The sequence below is a fragment of the Crinia signifera genome, chromosome 4, assembly GCF_055691185.1.
Source record: "Crinia signifera chromosome 4, ASM5569118v1, whole genome shotgun sequence".
Classification (NCBI taxonomy): Eukaryota; Metazoa; Chordata; class Amphibia; order Anura; family Myobatrachidae; genus Crinia; species Crinia signifera.
Genome location: NC_139220.1, coordinates 116691085 through 116717321, shown reverse-complemented (window position 1 = coordinate 116717321; position 26237 = coordinate 116691085). Strand labels below are relative to the sequence as shown.

The following is a 26237-nucleotide window of genomic DNA, read 5'->3' as shown; positions in this document are numbered from 1 at the left end:
CTTATTTAATGTGGTCTGATTCAGAAATGTATGAACACACAATTTTTTCACAGTTGAGCCATTATTGGTATTCTGCATGCGTCTAAGTCAGCGGTTCCCAATGTTTTGTTTTTTTCCTCTCCCGTTCCCCTTGATTTGGTTTTTCATTTATAAGTACTCCCTCCTCTCAATTTGAAATAACCACAATACTTATGAGTGGAGTAGAAGTGAACGGTATACATATCCTTATAGTAAGGAGTAGCAGAAGAATATTGGGAGGTCAGGAATCGGGTCCCTCTGTGTCTGGCAGCTGGCTGTGTACTGTATCCGGTGTTCCCCCTAATGCCTGTAGGATTAATGCTGCTACTTCCTATGTCAGAGGGGGGCAGATGAATGTTGGTTTCTGAGGGCAGCACGGGTCGCTCTCAGTGTATTGCAAGTCAGGCAAAAGCACAAGGAGATGCTGATGATGCTGCAGACAGCACCTGGAAGTGATGCAACTTGGGTAATTTCCAAGGCAATTACAAGACAATAGGAAAAAATTATTCCGAAATTACCAATATTAGTTTCAAGTACCCCCAACAGGTCTGCAGCATACCCCAGGTTGGAAACGACTGGTCTAAGTTACACAATGATCTTACAATGGAGTCACAAAAAGGTTTTATAAGCAAAGTGATTTACAGTCATGAGCCATTTGTGGAATAAAGGGGGGTGGCATCAAAAAAGAAAAGGCAAAACCTCCAAAGATCCCTGAATGTGTTTTGTGGTATATGGCATTAAGATGTTAGCAGCAGATCCTTCAAGTTCCGTAAATTGTGAGTTGGAGCCTCAATGGCTCAGCATATATTACACAATAGGATTGAGATCTTGGGAATTTAGAGTCCATGCGAACACCTGTTATTATGCACAATTTAGGTAGGTGGTCTGTGTAACCTCATAAAGAATGCCAGGACCCAAGGTTTTTCCAGCAGCCTATTCCCCAGAGCATCACACTGCTTACACTGGCATGCCCTTTTCATATAGTGCACATGCACCCTGCCAATAAAATGATATAAAAGAAAGTGTGATTTGTCAGACCAGATCACCTTCTACTAGTGCTCCAAAGTTCAGTTCTGACACTCATGTGCCCATTGTAGCCACTTTCTATGGTGAAAAAAAAAAAAAAACACATAACAAATGTGATAAAAGAACAGAAGAAAACTGTGCAAGAATGAAAATAATTTTAATATAAATAATAATAAGCCAAAAATGAACATACATAAATGAAAACACAAAAGGTAAAATCAGCTCCCTCTCAGAGCAACAGTAGCCCAACTTGATAGTGGGTAGGCATAGAGAGATAGACACTCACATAAACGTCCCTACATGCAGGTAGAATTAATTAGGTCATAAGATGAAATCTTTGTAAATGGGTAGATCAACAATGGATGAATGATGAGTTAAAAAGTCCTTTAGAATAATTTGTAACAGTCAATATTTTTAGATGAGATGATATGAATAGATGAATAATTGAAATACATTTATGGAAATGAATGATGAATTCATATGACCTAATTAATTCTACCTGCATGTAAGGACTTTCTATGGTGGACACGGGACAGCATGGGGACACTGAAAGGTCTGTGGTTTTGTATCTCCATATGCAGCAAGTTGTGATGCATTGCGTGTTCTAATACCTTTCTGTAATAGCCAGCATTAACTGTTTAAGCAATTTGTGCTACTGTAGCTCTTCTGTGGGATGAGACAAGCTTAACTTTTCCTCCCATGTGCTTAATGAGCCATGGGCACCTATGATGTTGTTGCTGGGTCACCGGTTCTCTTTCCTTGGACCACTTTTAGTAATCCTAAACACTGCATACCAGGTACACTACACAAGACATATCTCACAAACAAGGAAAGAAAGTATAATGTAGGTGCACTGAAGGTCCTTTAATGTTATATAAAATTTAACTTTTAATAATTTTGCAGTAAAATTCGGTGAAATATTAAAAAATTAGAAAGAAATAAAGAGCAGAAATAAGATTAAAATAATATGGCCACTGCTCAACTCCGTTCTATATTCTCAGGGTTTGAAATCTCCCTGTATGTTCCTTTTTTATCCTGTCAGGATACTAAGTCTCAGATTATTTCTCTGAGATATGTGTTATTTTGTAGTGTATTGTTGCAAAAAACGGGTAACAGTATTTATAATTTCTGGCCACTGTCAATATTTGCGATAGACAGGTGATAATGCCAATAATTTCCAATAGCTGTTACTTTCAGAAGTGTTATCACTTTTATTATATAATCGTGATATTTCACTAGTGTTGTATAAATATATGTAGATATGGTTTGGCAGAGCGATTCAGCAAGAAGACATCCGTCAATATCTGTACATTTCGTACTATCTGATGATTGGACAGTGTGTACTGGTATCATCAATCTTCCAATTGCTGATTTCAATAAGGCATATGAATATATGTACACACACCCCTATATTATAGATTGTACGAGGACAAGGTATTCTGTCTTATTACCAAAGAGAGAGCTGTTTTAAGTAAGGGAATTTAGGTTTATCAGCTGCTTAGTACTTTTCAGCAATTACCCCACTTCAAACAGTATTCTCATATGTATCTGTCACTGGTTATGGGACAGTGCTTTTTTGTCCTCTATTATAAGGAGCTATTCAGTTCCACATTAAATGACTCCTGCTGAATTAGGGGATATCAATTTGTCAGCCTATAAATCTTAATTAGCTGTTACCCCATTTAAACAGTATTAGAGTGTGTGAAAACTGTTATATAGCATAGTTATTCTATGCTGTTGAGCTAAGGGACATATATTGTGGCGCTTTATTTTTATCAGCCATTACCCCACTCAAAACAGCATGTTTATGTGCTTGTCACTCCTTAGTTGGACAGTGTGTATGGAAACCACCAATCCTCCAATCTTTATTTTTGTCAGGATATCTACATACAAAAATAAAGATGTTTTAATATCTTAAATTGCTCCTCAGTGTACCGCTATCAGGATTTGAACTAACACTGCATACCAGGTACACTACACAAGACCTACCATTGTGGAAATGCTCAGACCCAGTTGTCATGCCATCACAATCCACCCCTATATAGTCACTCTAAACTGCGGGCGCTCTAAGCTAGGGCAGGGTAGGCAGCTGTTCTCCGGTGATATCAGCTGCCCGCCCCCCCCCCCCGCATGTCCGTCACGGCATCCTTAGCCAGAAAACGCTGGTCGTTCTCATGGGAATGCCCATGGAATGCTTTGAGTTCCCATATGCTAATGGGGCTGCCCGGCACCCCCCACCCTTCTCCACCCCCTGCTCGGCATGTAGGGTGCATGCACCTGGTGAACCGAAAGTTCGCTGTGGGTGCACGCACCCAGTGTCTGCACATGCTCAGAAACGCTCCTGCGGTGACACAAAACATCGGTCCTCTGCAAACCATGGAGGACCAAATCAATCTGAATAAGGCCCTCTGCCTCTGTCTGTCTGTTTATGAGTGGAAGACAGGGGCAGCACTGCCTGGGAACAGCTGTGTATGGCGCCAGCATATTGTGAAATGGGTGTGAAATGTAGTGCACACCAAAGGAATAAAATTTGCATGAGCACCCAATGTCTGCTTCCCAAATGATGCTTTCTTTTTAGTATCCCCAGACTTAAGTGCCCTGGGTGCCAAAATGTCTTAATTCAGCTCTGAATCCACCTGTTCCAGTCTCCAGGAGATCCATTCCCATTCCAGTTGATTTATCTTAAGCCTAGGTTTACAATGAGACTCCAACTTTTCATGTAGTCTATGAGTCTATTGTATTATATGTAGTGTAGTGAAGTAGATAAGCACTAAATATTGTTTAAAACTGAAAATAAACAACTTTTAAATACAGTATACCATATTGGTCATTATATTTTATTTAAATCAGTTTTTACTGAGAAAACAAAAATCAGGTACACTACATGAATCACAAATAAAATTAAACAATACAAAAAGTGTTGTATTTTAGGCTAAGGGGGTATTCAATTAATTCCCGTTTTTCTGCTTTACTTTAGTATCCAATTGCATCTGTTTTTAGTCATGTTTTGCCAAAACAGTTTCACTTTGGAAACTGCATTGGTGAAACATGACTTTAAAACAATCTGTAATTTTGACAAAAACAAATGGATCTGCAAGTAATTTGATGATCTACGTGTTTTTCAACCGTGATGTATTTTTTGACTATTCTAACAAATGGCACTTTAATTGAATAGGTAAAATGTAATTTTAACATAAAAAATGTCTAAATGTACCACAAAAGCAATTGCTTTGTATTTGATCATTTTTCTTTCTTAAAACACCACTTTTCACACTAAGCCTGGAACAGTGTTACTTTTGAAAATGATTTAAAATTTTGTTTGAGTCTTAGTCACTTACTGTATAGTACAGTAGTTGGTTTAAAGCAAACAGTTTAATGATACTGTAATGAACATTAATGAAGACCATTTCTCTAAAATTCCCTTGAAAAGTTAGCACACCTTTAACTAGACTAGTAGGCAGATACTATATTACATACTGATTACTACTTAATATAGTACTCCTATATATCATTAGTAATATACAGTATGCTTAGTAGGCTGAGAATGTGCTACATACTGAGTCTGATGACTTACTGAAATACTCGCATATATCATTATTGATCTACAGTAGGCTGAGAATGTAATACATACTGAATCTGTTTTACCTTAGTACCATACCTTTTAACATGACCCATTCCAGGAGGGACACAATGCTCTGTTCCTGGACTTCCCTCTTAATGTACGATTACTATCACCTACTTTAAATAGGTTGATAAGAAAGATGTCTCACCACAGGTGAATCCTAAATTAAGAGGGAAGTCCAGTAACAAAGCATTGTTTCCCTCCTGTAGAGGGTCATGTTGGGAGGTATGTAGTACTCCCATATATCATTAATAATCTAGGCTAAGTTGGCTAAGAATGTGTTAGTTCACATAAAACATGAGTATATATTTCTATAAACGATCTACAGTTGGCAGTCACAGCACTTCTCTTGCTAAATTCCTGGAAAATATGTGATCTAGTAGAAGTACACAAAATTAAAGTTGTTCAATAAATATTATACAGAAGATCTGTCACAGCCAGTGGGATGTACTAACAAAAAAAATGCAGTCAACTCTCTGATAACGAATAACACATTGAACATTGAGGAAGTAGAAATAATTTCAGTTGACATATGGCCTGATTCATAGGGCAGTATTCAATGAGGCCAATTCGCCATGTAAGACGGTGAATTTGTGCTATCTTTCGCATTGGAAGGTGATTTTTTGTGTCAGAAAGTGAATCACCCTATTCAATGTGCACTTTTCGCCATCTTTCTAATTGATTTTTGCCGTGTGTCGCCGTGTAGAAAATCGCCATCTTTTCATGATGAAGTGGAATGTGAACTTTTAAAATAAAGTTGTTTTTTTTACATTTGGTGTAAAAAAATCAGGAACTTTATTCTGTGAAGGGGCATGCTATTTTTATTCATGTGCTTATAGCACATGAATATATATTTAATTAAAAAACATTTTTTTTTTACACATAACAGCCAGCAGGGGGCCGGGAGCCGAGAGCCGCTCATTAGCCGCTCATTAGATATTCATATATTCACTGCTCCCGATCATTACATATGCAGTGAATACCAGGTCCCCTGCTGGCTCTCCCGGGGGGCAGCTTGTCCTGGGGAGCCCTCCTCCCCTCCACATACATTCTGGGGCAGGCAGGGAGACTTCCATCTCCCTGCCTGCCGCTGTCCCCGGGCTCCCTGCGGGACACCGCAAGGGTTAAGATTCGCCGTCAGGGGCAGCGAGCCCCTGCGACGTTGAATAGGGGCATAGCAGGGGGACAGCGAGGCTCCAGAACACGGCGACAGTGCAGCGAATCCTAAACAGAATTCGCTGCACGCCACGATTATGTACATTGAATACTGCCCATAGTTGTACACTAAAGTTGCTCCATATGTGATTCAGAGAATGTGCAAAAATATGCTAATGTAACAGCTGCTGGGATTTGTATATAGGCACCCACCAGTGCCTTTGCAACTACCCATGTATAGATTAGCAGCATGGATGCAGATCCAAAAAAGGTATTACTTTCTAGGTTAGAAGCAAAGTCAGAAGTAAATGAAAATAATTGTGTTATAAATAGAGGGCATTTTTGTTCCTGGGTGAATATATCCATAAATATATGTAAAACTATATAATTTTTTTATTCTGGAGAACAAATACATTAAGCAATATGCTAAGAAGAAATAAAAACCAAATCATGCATTTGGTTTGAAATTAAACTTTTCTTTTTGGAAGAAAAATATAAAAAAAACTTATACAGTTAAAATACTGTTACATGATAATAGGGCAATTATGTTGCAGGAACATGATGTCCACTCAAGTGGACATGTGTATAACATCTCTAGTTTCATAGTTAAAAAAAATAAAACATTATATCTTATATAAAACCATGAACATGTTTTTTTTTTTTTTTTTTAATCATGCATTAGGTCATAAGTCATGCAATTTTTTTTTATGATTTCATTGTCTAATCAAATGTTGACCTAGGGGTGCCATGAAAACAATATGAATTAAATCAAATGGAACCATGCGACACAACTTCTGTCATTTTGATTTTCTGAATAGACTTATTTTTTTCCCCCCAATAAGATATGACTACAAATAAAAGAAAATCATAGTAAGGATGAAAGTAACTTGAAAGTAAAGATAAAAAAAATCTCTCTAGGTATATAAATAAAAAGACACCTAATTAATTCAAACATGAGCCTAAAATAACATAAGAGAACTGTTCTTAATGAAGTATACTATAGTCCCCAGAGACAAAAGGGTGCAAGGCGCATTATTCTCTGTATTGTTTCAGAAGAGCCGACTGTGTGACCCACATACTGTAGTAGAACAAGACCTGAAACAGTTCACTGATATCTGACATAGCAATGTAATGCAATCTCTCCTCTTTATCACTGATTGCATCAATTTACCTCACTTCTAAAGGCACCTGATTACAATTTACGGTATGTTCAAATCTCATTTATTTATATTCAAGTCTGCAATTTTCTCCTAAAATAGAGCTAGAGCCGATCATATGAAAAGAAATGATATGCAATTAACAGTGTCATTGTACCAGTTCTACGATCACTTCCTACTTGTGCTTCTACATCAAACACATAACTATCTAAAAGTAAGCAACACCATGAGGACTAATTGTGATGCTAGGCAGCTGATCTCTTTATTTTCTGCAGACATCCAATGTTAGTGGGAGTGCCTCATGCTACAAGCATATTCTGTTACTTTAAAACAAGAATCTGTCACATTTGTGACAGACAACATGAGCTGTGGCGCTGTGGTTGGGTTCTAATTGGAGCTTCTCTTTTACATGGCTGCTGCAATGAATATAGATATTAAACTGAATAAATGCCACATTTACATTTCGGATAAGTGTTGCCATTTTTTACATCTTCTGCAGCTCCTGCTTGAATAAGCTCAAAAAAGTTGAAGTTCTTGCCTGTAAATATATACCACTGATGATTCATAATTGCCAGAGAATTCTTAACGGGAAAAAAATGCAGCTCAGCAAAAATACTACAGTAAATGAGTTGACATTGACACTTCCTTGCTGTGGAAAATGAGGCATACAATCCTAGAGTTGTAAACATCAGCACTAAACGATATTCATTAGAACTGCTTCTTCATTATTAAGTATCTAATCCTATACGGGCAAATCATTTTCTGCCCCCTTTAGCACCACTATGCCAAAATACAACTACACTCATATAGTTAACAGATGCTGTATAATGTACTCAGGGCAAAGAGAACATGAAAAAGTGTATTGACATATATGTCTCAAGATTTGTCCAGTCCTAAAGCAGAAACCGTTGTGTAATTTATCTGTAAGGTTAACAAAAGTATATACTTATGATGAGCAATAAAGAAGGAATATCTTAAGGATAACATCGAAATATGACTTGACATTATAGATTGCCATTGCTGCATTACCCCAAAATATGTTGAACATGAGGCCCAAACACACAATGTATATTTGTGCTACCCGATACTGTGGCTCTTGATGAAACATGCATGTATCGATTCCAGCAGTAATGCACTACAGGAGAGAGAGAGACACTGCACACCACCAGTGGCATAACTATAAATTTTGCTCCTCCCTGCCAAAAAGTTGCTGAAACCCAATAGGGACCTGATGGTAACAGGGGAGAGGACAATGGAGTCAGTGGCCCTTCAAGCCAGGAGCCTGATGGCAAATTACTCCATCTGAGGAGATAACAATTAGAACTGGAGTGCCGCAGGGATGTGCCCTCAGTCCCCTACTATACTCGCTGTTTACCCACGACTGCATATCGTCCTCTGATTCTGTGAAGATTGTGAAATTTGCGGATGATATAGCAGTTGTGGGGCTGATCAGTGATGATGATGAAACCCACTATAGAAAAGAAATAGCGAGACTGGTAGTCTGGAGTGAGGGAAATAATGAAGTGTTAAACGAAGGGAAAACTAAAGAATTAGTGACTGACTTCAGAAGAAAGCAAGCTGTGCCAAAAACACCAGTGTGCATAAATGAGGTAGATGTAGAAATATGGAGTCAGTCAAGTTCCTGGGTCTTCAGGTATTAGCAAATCTGTCATGGTCTGCGCCCCAGATTCAAACTTAGTATTAGGGACCCACGAGAAAGGAGGCCACCGTGAAGCTGGTTGGTGGGCAAATATTTCTTGGCCAATTAATATACCAAGAGCCTCTATTATTGATTAATAATATGGAGTGTGCATCTGCATCATGTATTTTTCTTTGCAGAACTACAAGTCCCAGCATGATAGCACCTCATGTATGATGGGTGTGCATTCTAAGATCCCCCCCCATAAGTTAATATTGTGTACACCTGTACACCTGAAGGTTGGGACTCCTTCAACTTAGAGTAGCACCCCACCCACCTGATTTGAATATTATTTTACCAGCTTGGTCCCTGGTAGCCACAGACTGCAAACTGAGGGCAAAATGAAGGTAAGACCTAAAATTGACATTAATTGCTAGTCTTGGGGATGGATTTGGGGCGCGGCTCCCCTTGGGTTGGTGTGGCTGAGTTGCTTTCAGGGTGGCACACCCTAACATTTATTTAGCACTATTTAGTTTCCACTAATATATTCTACTTTCTAGCACTTCACTTTTTAACCTCTAGCTCCTGCTTCTTTCTTATTAATACACTTATAGCTTAGTTTTTCACTTGTGTGCTGCCCTGGGGTGACTGGCCTATGCCAACCTTTTTGGGGTTCTGCGCCCCAGATTCAAACTTAGTATTAGGGACCCACCAGAAATGAGGCCACCGTGAAGCTGGTTGGTGGGCAAATATTTATTGGCCAATTAATATACCAAGAGCCTCTATTATTGATTAATAATATGGAGTGTGCATCTGCACCATGTATTTTTTTTGCAGAACTACAAGTCCCAGCATGAAAGCACCACATTGGGTGTGCATTCTAAGATCCCCTCCCCCCCATGGTCTGGCAATGTTCTGACTCAAATAAAAAAATCCCAACAGTGTCTCTTTTTTTTGAGGTGAATAAAAGCAGTTGGTGTGAGCAGGCCCACCATGACAAATTTTTATAGATGTTCGATCGAAAGTATCTTGACCTTCGGTATCATTGTTTGGTTTGGCAACTGCACGGCTAGGGAACGCTCAAAATTAGAACGTATTGTAAAGGCCGCAGGTAAAATTATTGGAGTGCAGCTGCCAACCATTCTGGAGCTTTATAGTTCCAGAATTTTAAAGCGAACTAAAAATATTTTAGCAGATTCCAGCCACCCCTTTTTTAGTACATACATGTATGAGAAATTACCCTCGCTTAAAAGGTTCAGAACCCTGAGGGCACGTACAAGCCATTTGCACAATAGTTTCCTACCATCAGCAGTATGTATGTTGAATGCCTGAATGTCGTTTGGTTTTAATGTATTTTTATGTATGTTATATGCGGATATTGCTTTTATTGTACTGGTATTTTATGTATGTTACAATTTCGTCTGCAGAGAGAGTTTCTCCTTCTGCTGATGACAATAACCAGTGGTGTAGCTAGGTGCTATGGTGCCCGGAGCAAGGGCATGTTTTGCGCCGCCCCAATTTATAGTAGGCGGGGCTCTTGCGTGGTGAAAAGGGGGCACGGCCTATCATTATACCACACACCGTAATTGCCATTGCATATTTTTGGGAACTTTGTAATGCCCATTACACATAAAGCCACACACCGTATTGCCAATTACACATAAGGCCACACCTGATGCCCATTACATATTATATAACAAACCGTAATGCCCATTACACATTTGACACATAAGTGCCATTTAGCTACGTGCTCAATGCCAAGGGTCTCCATGCTTGATGTCATGGGGGGCTTCATGCTCGATGCCAAGGGGGACTGAAATTGCTCATTGCCAGGGGGGAATGAAATTGCTCATTGCCAAGGGGAGAGCAAAATCCTGATGCAGCCGGCTCCAACAGCTGTACTACTGCCATGTATACAGCTGCAGGGATCTTCTAGGGCTGCCGGACGGGGTCCCGACAGTCATTAACCCGACGTCGGGATCCCGACTGTTAAAACACTGATGGCCGGGTTCCCGACGGCCGTCCGCTATTTTCCCTCGTGGGGGTCCACGACCCACATAGAGGGAGAATAGAATAGGTGGCGAGCTTAGCTCGCCACCGTGCCCGCAGCGTGGCTAGCGCAGCGAGCCCGCAAGGGGCTTTGTTGCGCTGGCCATGCTGTCTGAGACCAGGCAGTCGAGATCCCGACGTCGGGATAATGACTGTCGGGATCCCGACTGTCGGTGAATCATACCACACCCTCTTCTAGACAGTCTACACCGGGGGGAAGGGGGTGATGTAGAGGGCAGTAACATAACAACTCCCCTTAGAAGGAGGGAACATAGGGCAGGAACACACATTCTCCCCTTCCCCTCCGGAGGTGCCAGCTTCATCACCCAAATTAAGAAAAAAGTGCTCCATAAGACTTTACTTAAAAACTAAAATCCACCTTGATGTGATGTGTGACAAACTGAGGAGGGCAGGAGGCACAGCAGGGCGGCAGCCAGCAGCAGTCAGCCTCCTCCCCAGGCTACAGCCAGCGCTTGGGACAGAGTAGCCAGCGCTTGGGATGGAGTGACGCTGCTGCAGCCAGGGAGGAGGGAGTGTAGCAAGTTACTTGCAGAGAGACTGAGGGTATAGTGTTGCAAGGGGAAGAGAGAGGACATCATACCTAAGTGCTGCTGGCTGCTAGTAAATGTTCTTAACTCTGCTAAATTCAGGCTGCAGTTTAGCATATGTTATCTAAACTTTCAGACCCCACTCCCTCTGTGCCTGGCTTGTGCAGGAGCTACGTATGTGCAGTTGTCTGGGAGATGGCTACAGGCACAGAGGTATTCATAAATAACTTGCCGTATACAGCAGCAGCTCTCCTGGGCACATAACCCCCCGACCTCTAAATGCAGAGCCCAATAAAGCATAAAACAAGGGCTGGAGAGGTGTACAGATAAGGAGAGAGGAGGGAGGGAGGCAGTACCTTAACCCTTTCAGGGCACGAAGCACTTCAAGTGCATAGAGATCACCTTGCAGTCGGCAGTATCAGACGGACTGCCCTGGCGGAGGAAGGAGGCGCATTGGCTGTGATGCAGTCTCGTCCTCTGTGTGACAAATCTCCCTGCCAGGCAGTCAGTCCCCCTCCTCTGTCTCCCTCCTCAGTCCCTGACACTGCTGCTCGTGTTCCAGTCTCTGCGCAGACTACAGAGAACGGAAGCAGCCTTCTGCTGCAGGTCATTGGTCAGCAGCCTCCCCCTCCCAGTAATGCAATGCGGGTGACGGGCATTTATTATCAGGGTGGTGGGTACATACAGGGTGTGATAGGGGGGGGGCGGGGGGCTTGCTCCGGCTGGCTAGTCATCACAGACGACTGAGCCTGCCCGAGCAGCAGCTTCAGTCATAAGTATTGGAAGAAGATGCTATAATTGCAGGGATCATTTGCGGAGGGGGGGGCGGGCCAGCGGCGCCAGTCCACCAATCGGCGCCCGGAGCAGGAGCTCCGGTGGCTCCGCCCTCCCTACGCCTCTGACAATAACCTTGACATGACTTGAACTTGACTTGATTGCCTCCCAGAATTTTGCCACTGTGTTTGTATATGAATATATATATATATATATATATATATATATATATACACACACACAAATATATATATATATATATACAGACATATAGACTGTGAGATGTGTGTGTGTGTGTGTATGTATGTATATATATATATATATATGTATATATATATATATATATATATATATATACTGACATATAGACTGTGAGATGTGTGTGTGTTTGTGTGTGTGTGTATATATATATATATATATATATATATATATATATAGACAAAATGTAGATCCAGACTGCGCACAGCCGCAAGCTTCAGAAAATAGGAGTGCGTCCTTGGGTCAGGATGTAGTGCAGCTCTCTCCAAATAAAGCCAGACCTTAGCTTTAATTGTCCCAATCACATGTAGAAAGAAATTGGAGAAAAAGTGCAGATATGAGCAAAGTGTAAAACAAATTTTACTAAAAGTGCAGGCTCACATACATCATAGATAACAGCAAACAGCTTGCCACAGTGATATCCAACACGGTGCACCAACGACTTGAATAGCCGGGACCAGCCTTTTCGCCGCCGCCAGGGCCTCCGTGGTCAGGAACTCCAAAAGCACAGCGTTGTCAGTTTAGGCCACGCCCAACCGGTTTCGTCATCTGGGGACTTCGTCACACCCCCTGACGAAGTCCCCAGATGACGAAACCGGTTGGGCGTGGCCTAAACTGACAACGCTGTGCTTTTGGAGTTCCTGACCACGGAGGCCCTGGCGGCGGCGAAAAGGCTGGTCCCGGATATTCAAGTCGTTGGTGCACCGTGTTGGATATCACTGTGGCAAGCTGTTTGCTGTTATCTATGATGTATGTGAGCCTGCACTTTTAGTAAAATTTGTTTTACACTTTGCTCATATCTGCGCTTTTTCTCCAATTTCTTTCTACATATATATATATATATATATATATATATATATTATAGATTGCGAAGGTGCGGCACACTCAGTTTTAATAACTGTTTTCAAGCAGTTTATATGTCTGAGTGCCGCACCTTCACAAGTTATATTTCCTTATTGTGAGGACACCAGACCAAATTCCATAGTCTTATTTGTGTGGTGGACCTGCTGCATGTTTGTGTGTTAATATATATATACATAAATATATGACTTGGGTAGCAGGGCGGCACTCCAGCAGTGTAGTTAATGATCCTTGTGCCTGGTCCATAAAGTAATAATACAATGCACTTACCCCCCACGAGGAAGGATTCCAGATTGGCACACAGCAATGAAGACACAAAGTAGTTTTACTCCATAAGTAAAAGTAACAATAGTAGCAACTGTCCCAACAGCTGTTTCAACTGGACACAGCCATGTTTTCATCAGGGGAGGATGAAAACTGTCTGTGTCCAGTTGAAAAACCTGTTGGGTCAGCTGCTACTACTGTCACTTTTTCTTATGGAATAAATACACTTCTTCATCACTGTGTGCCAGTCTGGAACCGATGCTCGTGTGGGGGGGTGGGGGTGGGGTGGGTTGGGGTAAGTACATTATATATATATATATATATTGTCCAAAGGATCCGGCACTCCCAACGTTGTAGAATACTGCAGCTGGTGCCTTCACAGGAATAAATTGATAGCTGGCGAAGGTGCGGCAATCAGAGCTTATTCAAAGAATTCAAACAGAGACGTATTTTTTATCAACGTTTCAATTTCTTTATCGAAATTTTCATCAAGATACAGATAGATACATCTATCTGTATCCTGATGAAAATTTCGATAAAGAAATTGAAACGTTGATAAAAGATACGTCTCTGTTTAAATTCTTTGAATAAGCTCTGAGTGCCGCACCTTCGCCAGCTATATATATATATATATATATATATATATATATATATATATATAGGCAGCCACTGGACCGGCACTATCCGCAATCAATCGAATTTGCTGCGTGCCTTTGTAGACAGAGTGCGAGGAGTCCCAGACTGGATACTGACACGTCACTGCAGCTTGTATAATTCGGCTCGTATCGGGGATAACACCCCTTTCTCAAGAGGTTACATCTGCCCCCTGCAGTACACATGGTTTTGTCCATCTAAGAAGGATTTTGTCAGAAAGAGTGAACTAGAATAAGGCCCTTAGTGCAGAAAAAGGAAGAACAGATCCTCCAGGGTCAAAGACTTGATTTGCCATGCACGGGCTTTTGATTTCCATTGAAGGAAGAGGTTGTTGCTTGAGATAGGTGAGAATGACGGATTGCCCCAAAGAGTGACATATGGTGACACTGTATGATCCCCTCCCAGTTTTTTATGCAACTTAACCCAAGTTTGGTATGTATCACGGAATAATGGGTGTTTTATTATATCTGGAGGAATTAAAGATCTCTTCGAATGTAGTAGAGCATTGAGAGAATATGGGTGAAATAGGTTCGAGTCTAGAATATGGTCTGTGTACGTGCTAAAAAGGATTTTTTTTTTTATTAGAAAATTGGTCATTGTAATGAGATATCAGGTATCAGGAAGATATCATTAAAGTAAAAAAAAATTCTTCTCAATACTTCTCAATCATCTTTTTGATAAAATTTTATTTTCACTTTTTCTTTTTGCATAGTGTACTTTTTATTTTTATCTTAAGGTGCCCATATTGTATACATACGGTACAATTATTGCATACAATATCGCATCGCATCTCATCTCATTGCATAGGTTTTGCAATGCAATGAGATGAGATGATATCTAGTACAAAAAGTATGTGCAGCACATACTTTTTGAGCTGTGCAATGAGATGTGTGACGGGAGCCGGCATCTCATCGCACATAGCAATTGTACAGTGTAGGGGCACCTTTAGTCCTTAATTATTTAGACCTTGATTTTGAGTGTGACATGCCTGCATTACCTTGTCGGTAAATAATAAAATAATGTAATTTGCCAAATATATAATTATGCAATGAATAGTTGTCTTCATAGACAACTTGCATTTTTTAATACAAACTTCAACAATAAACAAATTCCCTTATCACAGGTGCCACAAAGCCGTTAACCCATTGCTATGGGAACTTATCCCAAATGCTAAGTGTTAAATAGCCTTAGCTGCTAATTTACTATGTGTGAAAAAGGAGCTGTAACTGAATAACCCTAGCCGTAAAAAAGCGCAAGGATACCACCAGCGTGGTAAATTACCATATGTTATTGAATCTGGCCATTGAATGGTCTCCACTCGGTAGCTATTAGGTGCGTTGACACCTTCCTTTTCTGCTCGGTGTCGGCAGATCCCTCCAGCTCTACACAGAATCCATGACTCACTGTCACCAACTACTGTATCTTCATATTGCCACAATGTTTATTAAGAGATACAGATAGATATAAGCAAAATATTAAAAATGTGACTGTTCAATTTATTCAGCACTTGGGCCATAAGTGTTATGTGAACAATTTCCTACTCCCATGCCAGACACCAAACAGAACAAATTAATCTACAGCTCTGACACCTTGGGGAATATATACATACATATATGGCCGACACACTACCATGGTTGTCCAGATACAACACCACCAGCCCAGTGATTCCAAGAGCCTCAAGGGCCCTCTGGCTGATAATATCGACAGATAAGAGCCTTCCCTCTCTAAAACAGACAAGACCTATGGTATGCCATACAAGGGGTAAGAATATTAAAGACTTTGTCGTGCACACCGACATATTCTCTAGAAAACCCACAGGACCAGTTCAGTCTTTCCTAACAAAAGCCCCGGGATGTTATGAATGTCCCAAATGTACCACGTGCACACATATGACGGTTACTAGGGAATTAACAGACGCAACAGGTACCAAGAAATTCAAAATCCGATATGTATTAAACTGTTTGTCAACACATGCCATATATATCATCACCTGTCCCTGCCAGCTCATGTATGTCGGCAAGACAGTTAGAACAGTGTGCGAGAGAATGGCCCTCCACAGGCCTGCAATAAAGGCGGCCCAGGAGGGTAAACAGTCGGACCAACCTGTGGTGAGGCACTTTGCCGACAAACAGCACAAATTGCATGAAATGAAACACACCATCATAGATCAGGTCCCTGAGAGTCCCAGAGGCGGCAACAGAGCGGGCACCCTACTCCGCAAGGAAGCCAAATAGATCTTCATCCTAGGCACCATCAGCCCCCATGGACTGAACGAGAGGATGCTGTTCAACATCTTCGACCGACAGCAGTCCGCCGTCTTATTGAACTCACGGCTGGTAGGCTGGTATAAGGGGAGCTGATACAGAAGAGAGATAAAAATGATGTTGTGACTGTTGAAAAGTCCCTTTGAGGCAATACCACATGCTGCAAGACCACACCCTCTTTACTAGACCTCAGGCACATGCAAAATAACTCTTTCCTCTCTTCCCCTGCCATGGTCCACCCCTTGTCATTTTTTCATGGATTTGCCCTCGAGACTGACCCTTAAAAGCAAAACTTCTGTGAAGTTGCATCCTACCTCCAGAAACAAGCTGTACTGAAAACTGTAACATTGTAAACACAAAAGAAAACCATTTAAATAAACAGCAGAGGCCACAGCTAAAAACAGATATTTAGCTCATGAACAATTCACAACAGCTGCTTTGTGCTTTGCAAGCACTTCTCAAGGCTAAAACGAGGTATGTTGGTAAATACTTTAATGAGCTTTAATTATTCCATGAATTCCCAGATGTTCATGCCCCATATAAGCACATTACAGACTAGAAATAAAAAATAGTAAATATATATATTTTATACTAAAAGAAAGTCAATGTAAGCAAAATGCATCTATATGATTAAACTACGCTGTAATTAATGTGCCTGCAAAGGTACAAGAGAAAAAACTATATTTTTCACTGCCCTAAGGTGTCAAATTGTTCTCCTATACATACAGTGTATGCACTCATACATCCTATAATTGTTCTCCTATACATACAGTGTATGCACTCATACATCCTACCGTGTTTCCCCGATAATAAGACATACCCCGAAAATAAGACCTCCCCCAGATTTTGGACATGTGTCCAAAATAAGACCTCCCTCGAAAATTTCAATCCTGTGGATTGCAAACAATAAATACTAGACCCCGCTAACCTCCGCTAACCTCTAGGTGATCTTCAATCACCTCTGAGGTATTTAGAGACCTCCGGCTTCTACAGATGCCGCTTTGCTCCCGGTCCCAGGGATGCATTGCGGGAGCCGCGTGACGTCGCCGCGCACATCACGCGGCTGCAGCAGAGCACGGAGCGCTGGCGTTGATGAGACAGAGAGGAGGAGAGGTGTGTAAAGGAGGCTACGGTACGTTCTCTCTCTTTAACTGGGGGCATGTTTACAAGGAGCACTGGGGCATGTTTACAAGGAGCACTGGGGCGTGTTTACAAGGAGCACTGGAGGCATGTTTAAAAGGAGGACAGGGGCATGTATTAAAATAAGACCTCCCCTGAAAATAAGGCCTATGGTGTTTTTTGTGGGTTGAAAAAAAATAAGACAGCGGGCAGTATTCAATGAGAAAAATTTGCCGTGTTTTATGGCGAGTTTGTGCTATTTTCGCGTTGGAAGGAGCATTTTGCTCTCCAAAAGTGATCCACCCTATTCAATGTGATATTTTCGCCGTCTTTTAAGTGATTTTCGCCGTGTCTCTCCATGTAGCAATTCTCCATCTTTTCATGGAGAACTGGAATGTAAACTTTTAAACTAAAAGGTTTTTTTTTTAATTTTGGTGTCAAAAAATCAGGATTTTTTTTCTGTGTAGGGGCATGTTATTTTTATTCATGTGCTTATAGCACATGAATATATATCTAATTTAAAAAAAAATCATTTTTTTTTTTTTTTTACACAGAGCAGCCAGCGGGGGACCGGAGCTCTCGAGCCGCTCATTAGATATTCATATATTCACTGCACCTGATCATTACATATGCACGATCGGGTGCAGTGAATACTGGGTCCCCAGCTGGCTATAGGGGGGGCAGCTTGTGCTGCCTGGGTCCCGGGGAGCCCTCCTCCCCTCCACATATGTTCTGGGGCAGCCAGGGAGACTTTAATCTCCCTGGCTGCCACCGTCCCCCGGCTCCCTGCCAGCTCCCTGCCGCTGACGCTCGTCCGCTGCAGGGGTTAAGACTCGCCGCGAGTGGCGGCGAGTCTTAACCACATTGAATAGTGGGAGCAGGAGTGGCAGCGAGCCCTCCGGAACAGGGCGAGTGCATGGCGAGAGAAAAAATCTCTCGACATGCACAGAGATTTTTTCTCATTGATTACTGCCCAGTGTCTTATTATCTGGGAAACACGGTATAATTGTTCTGCTATACATACAGTGTATGCACTCATACATCCTATAATTGTTCTATACATACAATGTATGCGCTCATACATCCTATAATTGTTCTCCTATACATACAGTGTATGCACTCATACATCCTATAATTGTTCTGCTATACATACAGTGTATGCACTCATACATCCTATAATTGTTCTATACATACAATGTATGCGCTCATACATCCTATAATTGTTCTCCTATACATACAGTGTATGCACTCATACATCCTATAATTGTTCTGCTATACATACAGTGTATGCGCTCATACATCCTATAATTGTTCTCCTATACATACAGTGTATGCACTCATACATCCTATAATTGTTCTCCTATACATACAGTGTATGCACTCTTACATCCTATAATTGTTCTGCTATACATACAGTGTATGCACTCATACATCCTATAATTGTTCTCCTATGCATACAGTGTATGCACTCATACATCCTATAATTGTTCTGCTATACATACAGTGTATGCACTAATACATCCTATAATTGTTCTCCTATACATACAGTTTATGCACTCATACATCCTATAAATGTTCTCCTATACATACAGTTTATGCACTCATACATCCTATAAATGTTCTCCTATACATACAGTGTATGCACTCATACATCCTATAAATGTTCTCCTATACATACAGTGTATGCACACATACATCCTATAATTGTTCTCCTATACATACAGTGTATGCACACATACATCCTATAATTGTTCTACTATACATACAGTATATGCACACATACAGATGGGTCTGTTCCCATCCTTGCAGGGGATGGCGCTGGCGTCGCCAGCCGCCATCCCCCGCCAGCGCCATGGCGATCGTGAGAAGGGGACGCGCGCGCACGAGAGGCGCGCGCGCCCCCTTCCGACGGCGCTTCCAAACGTTTCCCCGGGTCCCCGCCGCCTGCCCGCACCCCCCCTAACCCCCCCCTAACCCCGTCCGTCTCTCTGAGGCGGAGACGGACAGGGTTTCCGCCACGCTAGCGACGGAGACTGAGACGCGCGTGCGCGTGAGACGCACGCGCGTCTCAGTCTCCTCGCTGGCGAGGCTGCTGGCGGGTCGCCAGCGCGTACATTCTGGCGACCCGCCAGCAAGGATGTGCATAGGCACATACTGTACTGTACATCCAATAAATGTTCTCCTATACATACATTGTATGCACTCATACATCCTATAAATCCTATAACTACTTCTACTACTACTTAATAATGCTTATAATAAATATTATGTAATAAAGTAGTATGTACGCTTTTTAATGGCCTGTGGTTATTGCCTTGTGTTTCTTTCCCTTCTACTGTAAATTGAAAAATTGCATACAAAGAGTACACATTATTCTCCTTCCTGCAACAAAAAAACATTTAGATTGTTCTCTCTCCTTGTAAGCCCTGAGCACTATCTTTTCCACACAATGACATTTACCTTTTCTGTGACAATTTTAATGGCTGTTGTATTCTCTCGTCCTTGCTAACAAGCAGATTACCATTTATTTTTTGCACATTGCTTAGTGTAAAATAAGTTAACTTTTTCTGTCCCTGAACTACAATATATTTGTAAATGAGTCAGTTGGATAATGTTGTACCTCCTGCTCATTACTGTGTTTGAACATCCATTTATTTGCAGTTTTCTCATTAGTGAACTCATTATTTATTCTGGAATTTTAAATTATTTCAGATTTTTGCTTCGTGGATATTATTAATAGCATTTATATCCTGCAATCTATTACATTAAATCACTGTATTGTAAAAATATCCCACTTTATATTTTACTTATTATATTAATATATGGCTAGGCTCAGTGTGTTCATCTAGGTTATTTCTACAATATACACATGTGTGTGTGTGTGTTTTCTGCTCCTTTTGGGTGTATGAATGAGTATCTAAGTCTTTGCAAATTCGGGAAGAGTCGAATGGAGTGACGGAGTGTGTTCCACTGAAGGGGTGCAGCACGGGCAAAGTCCTGAACTCTAGAATGGGAAGCAGTGATCAGGGTGGAGGAGAGACGACAGTCGTAGAAAATGGTAAAATTATTATCATTATAATTTTATTTATATGGCACCACAAGTGTTTTGCAGCGCAGTACAAAGGAACAGTACAGGAAGACAAACCTTAACATTACAGTAAATAAATAGCAAAATAGAGTACAGGTAAAATAAATGCTACAATTCAATACACATTACAGCTTAAATGTAAGTAATGAGGACTTGATCAATTTGCTAGAGGCTGGTGGCCAAAGATGGAGATGAGTATGTGGACGAAGATGGTCGCTGAGTGTTTGAGTATGGGAGAGCTGTGAGTGAAATGTTAAGAGAAGAGGGCTTTGACAACAGGATGGAAGAGGGCCCTGCTCTGAAGAGCTTACAATCTAGTAGGTACATGAGGTGCAAGCAGATGAGAGGTGGCTTGATAGCAGGATGTAAGCAGGCAAAGATGGTCAAAGCATGTGTTAGGGGTTGGAGGACAAGCCTCAGGACTAAGTTATGCAGCAGAAAGGTAAGCTTTGATGAATAGATGAGTTTTCAGTGCCCGTTTAAAGCTTTGTAAAGTCAGGGAGAGTCTAATGGAGTGAAGGAGTGTGTTCCACTGAAGGGGTACAGCACGGGCAAAGTCCTGAATTCTAGCATGGGAAGCAGTGATCAGGGTGGAGGAGAAACGACAGTCGTCAGTCGACCGTAGAGGGCGGGAGGGAGTATGAATGGAGATGAGTTTGGAGATATAACTACTTGCAAACAAAACAGCACTATATACTGTACAGTTAATTTCAAATCTCTTTGGACATGTTGTTGAAATGTTGTTACTTTAGCTTTTTACAAAAACATATTTAAGTTATAAAATGTATAAGGTTTTGTAGTGCAGACTGACAACTTTAATTTTAACTGTTTAACAATTTTAATTTGAGCATATTCAAATCAGAGGAACGTTTTAAAAATCACGGCTATTTAATATGTAGTCCCCCCTTTTTCAAGGAACCAAAAGTAATTGAACAACTGACGCAAAAAGTTTTTCATGGACTGTTCCTTCATTATTATTCATCAGTTATGCAGGCAAAAGGTGTGGAGTTTAGTCCAAGTGTGGCATTTGGAAGCTGTTGCTGTGAACTTACACTATTCAGTCCAAATTCTTCTCAAAGAAAATAAAAAGGCCACCATTAGGCTAAAAGAAAAAAAATCCATCAGAGAGATAAAACTAGGAGTAGCCAAATCAACAGTTTGGTACATTCTGAGAAAAATAATGCAATGATGAAGTCAGCAACATAAAAAGGCCTAAGAATCCAAGGAAGACCACAGTGGTGTAAGATTGTGGTATCCTCTCCATGGTAAAGAATAACCATGTAGCAACATCCATCCAAATAAAACAGACAGAGGTAGTCATATCATTATCCAAGTCTACTATAAAGAGTACACAAATGTACACTATAAAGAGTACACACATTTACACAAATGCAAATACAGAGTATTCATCACAAGGTGCAAACCATTTATAAGCTTCAAGAATAGAAATGCCAGATTAGACATTGCCATAAACATCTAAACAAGCCAGTTCTGTTTTGGAACAGATGGAACTAAGATCAACCCGTACCAGAATGATGGGAAGAAAGAAGTATGGCAAGTGCATGGAATAGCTCATAATCTGAAGCATACCATATCACCTGTAAAAAAATCTAAAGACAGTGCGATGGCATGGACATGCATTGCAAAGAGTCACTAGTGTATATTTATGATGTGACAGAAGACAAAAGGATAAAAGCTGAAGTGTATATAGATACGCAGTCTACTCAGATTCTTGGCAAACTCAGCAAAGTTGATTGGACGGCGCTTCACAGCACAGATGGACATTGACCCACAACATACTGCAAAAGCAACCCTGTGTTTTCTTTTTTATATATATTTTTATTGACAAGCATATAAGCATATGAATCTAGAAAACACATACAATATATTAGTAAATAGTAAATAGTATCAACATTGTCAATAGCAAAAATAGACTCATGGTAGAGAATCAAAATATGAAATAAACAATATGGATGTCATAGGAAAACAAGAAGTAAATATAGAACATTTTAGACTAGAAGCAAAAACAGATAAACAAGTAAAATCTCAAGTAACAATATATATATATATATATATATATATATAATATATATATATATATATATATATATATATATATATATATATATATATATATATATATATATATATATATATATATTACAATTGGGCAGATGTATTAAGCCTTAACAAGAGATAAATGCCAGGGTGATAAAGAGAGATAAACATTTATCTCTCCTTATCACCCTTGCATTTATATCTTGTTAAGGCTTAATACATCTGCTCCAATATCACTTAAATTGAAATAAAAATGGAGGACCATGTATAAATGTTTCCAAATTATACCAAGAGGTAAAATGAAAGCTTCTCCTCGAAGTGTCTTTCCAAGGCGTAGATAATGCATGGAAATAAGGAAGCTGTGTGTCAAAAGATGTCATCACTGTTTTTTTCTTTTTTAAATTAATCTTCCATCTAAACCATAGGAAATTCAAATTCTCTAGTGCAGGGGTCCTCAAACTATTTTTCTCTGAAGCCCCATCAGACAATAAAAATAATTACGGGACCCCAGCAAGTTACTGCAGAAGGTCATCATGTCACAACATGTAGTCAGCAGACAGCACATACATGGCAGCATTGTGGAAGAACCAAATGATGGGAGGAGTCTAAAATAACAGAAAATTCAACAGATTTTTCAGACTCCTTGAATCACTGACTGAGATTAGAAAAGTCATCTGCCTGATGGTCAGCAATGTGTAGTCGCGACCTCATGCTGAGAAGGTCGGGACCCACTTTGGGGTTAGGACCCACAGTTTGAGAACCGCTGATCTAGTGTAACAGGGTTATGGGAACAGGTTAAGTAGAGACCCATTGGGATAACATTGTCTTGTTAGTGTCTGCTGCTAACTTTAACAACAATAATCGATTACCTATGGGTAATATAGTAATATTGCTTTTGTTGTAAATACCCCAATAAGCCCAGTTTTTAATCAATAAGAAATTAGATTTTTAATTGATTATTAACATAATCCTGTAGAGTAAGCCATAGTGACTGAAAAATCAATTATTCATTTAAATAGACTGACAGTGCCAGAATTTATGTTCAACAATGGTCTGAGACCAGAATAAATAAGGGAGCTAGAAAATGCCCCACCAGAGGAGCGATCTATAAAGAGGCACTCTTACTAGTCTTATCTTTTAGTGTCAATTTTTGTCAAAACTTTTGAACATAAGTAAATGTACTTGTAATAATAGGAATAAGGGTATTGCGAGGGAAGATCATTTCTCCTAAAGCTGAGCCAGAGTAAGTAAAGTCAGGGATTAATTGTGTAAGGATTGATAAATATATCAAAGACCCCTGTGTGCCATGTTTTAAAAAATTAGGATGTTTGTTTTATGTGGTGCAAAGTCTGGGTTACCCCATAAAGGTAAAAATATTTAGATCCTTTTAATTGCAGACATATCACTCTATGTTATTTTCTTTTAAGGCAAAGCAGTAAAATATTCTGCAATGGCTGTCAATCAACTTATCTCAACCAGAGAGAGCATTCATTTCATGTGCGGAAGACAACTCTAATGGCAGAAAGACCCATAAACAAATGACAACTAAAGACTGCTGCAGTAAAGGATTCACACAGCATAACAAAGGAGGAAACCCAGTATTTGGTGATGTCCATGGGTTCTACACTTCAGTCATTGCCTTCAGGCATAGTGCACTCAAACTGCAGAAACACTGAGATGTCTGAAGCCACTTGGAGGAAGAACAGGGGCAACACATAGCAGTCATTGTTTCCGGTGGTGGTGGTGTGTGGCTCTAGCGTTTCTCCTAGAGCCGCACACCGCCACCACTGGAAGCACAGACTGCGACTTCCGGTCACAGAATAAGCAGCGTGCAAACAAAGTGAGAAGATGGAGAAGACGCCGCCGTATCATCTACAACAACTGGAGGAGAGGTAAGGTTAGGGATAGCTAGGGACTACCCACACCCTCCTTAAGCCTACTAATAACAACTGCATGGCAACCTCCTGTACAGGCGATCTACAGTGCCTATCTACCTGAAACCCCGTGGGAAAAAAACTCCACTTACTCCATAAAGGAGTTGTAAACATAAAGTGTGAACTTTCACCTTTTTTAGTATATATATTTTTTGTTTGATTTTATTTTGGTTTGGGCGTGCACATTAATACTCTCATACTTCATAATTCAAGCGCTTGATTTTTTCATTCAAGATGCAGACTGTGCTTAGACGGTATTCAGTTCCTTGGGGTCAAATTAATTAAAGCCTTCTTATTACTCAGCTTTCTACATTTGCTGACATAGATGTGTGTGTGTGTGTTTTAGTAAATACAGCAGCTACTAATTTTGTAAGTTTCCACACAAAGAAGAGCAGAAGAATAATAGGCCATTAGCTGCAGAGAGAAACAGGTATGATCAAAGGAACCATAAAGGCACCAATGGGTAGCAGTTTACAAAGTGAGGAGAGTACTGTATGTGCATGGGACTGTTGCAAAATTTAATGCAACTTGGTCATAACTGAAACCTTATTGCATCCATGTATTTAAATGCTTATATGGTACTTGTTTCCTATCTGGGCGCCCATCGCGTGCATCGCGTGTACATCGCATGCCATTATAATGACATGCGATGCGACCGACGCGATTACCGCGATTTTACATAGGGAACAATGTTAAATGTCCCAATTGACCCGATTTCACATAGGGAACAATGTTAAATGTCCCAATTGACCCGATTTCACATAGGGAACAATGTTAAATGCCCCCCCCCCCCCCAATTGTTAACGCCACTCCACGATCAACGTCAACCCGAAGCGTGGCGAGCGCAGCGAGCCCGCAAGGGGCGGCGGTACGCGTCCTCCGACCTTTTCATACCCCTACTATCCACTAGGGCGTGGAGTGAGAATAGAATAGTGTGGCGAGCGCAGCGAGCCACCGAGCCCGAAGCGTGGCGAGCGCAGCGAGCCCCGCGAGGGGACGCGGATACCTTCACAGGTATCCACATCCCCTTGCGGGCTTCACAGGTGTCCGCGTCCCACGCTTCGGGCTCGGTGGCTCGCTGCCCTCGCCACACTATTCTATTCTCACTCCACGCCCTAGTGGATAGTAGGGGTATGAAAAGGTCGGAGGACGCGTACTGCTGCCCCTCGTGGGCACGCTTCAGGTTGACGTTGATTGTGGGGTGGCGTTAACAATTGGGGGGGGGGCATTTCACACTTCAGGGTGGGTATTTGGGGTCTGTGGGCCATTTAACATTGTTCCCTATGTAAAATCGCGGTAATCGCGTCGGTCGCATCGCATGCGTTTTTTTGTCAGCACGCGACGCGACCAACGTGATTTTTTTGCTTGCGATACCTACGATCAAAATCGTGGGCGCCCAGATAGGAAACAAGTACCGCTTATATTTACAATAATGACATCATAATCCCTAGTGAGTAGCTCAATAAACAATGGATCTGAAAACAGGTGCATTGATGCCTCTGAAAGATTCTGTATAGCCCACAATTCTGTCAACACACCATCTATTTTTGGAAGACGAAACGTCACGCAGAGGTACCCTCTGCGTGACATTTCGTCTTCCAAAAATTCTTGTACAAACTTATCCTTTGAAACCGAGATTACTTTCATTAATCTCTCCATAAGAGTGCCCCCAAAAAAAGAGAGTCTTTCCCTCTTCCTGCTTGAAATTCCCCATTACTCTCAAGGGCGCACCTCCACCACAATACATTC

The 26237-nt window shown here is 41.0% G+C and overlaps 1 protein-coding gene across 1 annotated transcript in view; it reads right to left on the bottom strand.

The window, feature by feature from the left end:
* Positions 1-26237, bottom strand: part of LOC146074345 (dynein axonemal heavy chain 3-like) — a 1013923-nt gene that overhangs the window by 637538 nt on the left and 350148 nt on the right.